Source organism: Kryptolebias marmoratus, linkage group LG10 (assembly GCF_001649575.2).
Source record: "Kryptolebias marmoratus isolate JLee-2015 linkage group LG10, ASM164957v2, whole genome shotgun sequence".
NCBI lineage: Eukaryota > Metazoa > Chordata > Actinopteri > Cyprinodontiformes > Rivulidae > Kryptolebias > Kryptolebias marmoratus.
The window spans coordinates 22,316,561-22,317,877 of NC_051439.1; the positions used below are offsets into that span (position 1 = coordinate 22,316,561).

Sequence of the window (1,317 nt, forward strand, 5' to 3'; positions counted from 1 at the left end):
TCCATCCATCCATCCGTCCATCCATCCATCCATCCATCCATCCATCCATCCATCCAACTGAAGACGAGAAACTATAAACTGAAAAAATTGTTTAATATTTAACTAGATTAAAAATAAACTCACTGAGATCAGAGTCTAAGATCTCAGCTCTGAATCTGAATCGGTAAAATCATAGTTCAGTCTCATTCCTATCATTAAAGTTAAAAATCCTTCATTTTTTACTAGAAGGACACGACTGGGTCTCTGAGGAGACATCTGAGCGGCCTGCAGAGAACTTTTAAATCTCCTGAGGAGTTTTTATTCAGCTCGGAGCAGGAAGTCTGCAGCCCACGCTGCTAGCCTTCCTGCTAACGCTGCAGAGAGCTCATCGGATCTCCAGCGAGGGTTTTATTCTCCTCCTGACGCCGAGCAGAAACATCTTTGGAACCCATCCAGAGCTGGAGGAACCCTGCTCGCTCTCCGCGGTTCTCCTCTTTGAGTCTGTAAAAACACAAACTTTATGTTGAATAAACTTTCAGAGACTTCATCTGTCAGTAAAATTTCACATTAAACAGATTTTTATTGAGATTGTTCCAACAAAGAGGCAGCTTCTTTAGCAGATCTGATGACACGTTTTGTAGTTTTTTATTCTTTATCACGAGCACAAAAAATAAAAAATAAAACCTAAAGTGTAAAACATGAGAAGCTGAAGGAAGAAAACTTTGTTCAGCTCAGATTTTAAAACTGTGACACTAATTTCTGTTTTCATAAAACTAATATTTAGCCACCGGGGCTCAACCTTTAACTCGGTTAGTTTTACAAACACTGAGCTCAGAGTTGGGGTGGTAGTAGCTGAGAGTCATCCTCATCACACCCTCTAACCTTCAAACAGGTCAGGTTCCACCTTCTGTTCGAACTGATCTTCTTCGTTTCAGAGATCATCCCGCCCTGAGGCTGATGAAGGTCCCTCATGTGAACTTTGACCTCAAACCGGTCGCCGTGGCAACGAGGTCCGGACTGGTTCTGGCTCCAAGACCGGAGCAGAAAACAGGAGCTTTCAGACGGAGCCAGAGAACCCGCCGGGCCCGCCGGGACCCGTCCTCCCCGAGGAGATGAGTGGCAGCTTCTTTCCTGGCTTTGAGAAAACATCCTCCTCCTCCTGCTCCTCCTCCTCCTCCTGGTCTTCATCCTCCTCCTCCTCCTGGTCTTCATCCTCCTCCTCCTCATTCCTCCTCCTTCAGGTCTTCATCCTCCTGCTCCTCCTCGTCCTCCTTCTGGTCTTCATCCTCCTCCTCCTCCTCCTCCTCCTCCTCCTCCTGGTCTTCATCCTCCTCCTCC

At 46.5% G+C, this 1,317-nt stretch overlaps 1 long non-coding RNA gene across 1 annotated transcript in view; it reads right to left on the minus strand.

Moving 5' to 3' along the window:
* Positions 1-76: 76 nt before the first annotated feature.
* The window catches only part of LOC119617405, a 50,854-nt gene continuing 49,613 nt past the window's right edge, over positions 77-1,317 (minus strand). Inside the window, exon 2 of the long non-coding RNA XR_005233648.1 lies at positions 77-480. This is a non-coding gene — a long non-coding RNA (uncharacterized LOC119617405). The remainder of the gene's footprint in view (positions 481-1,317) is intronic.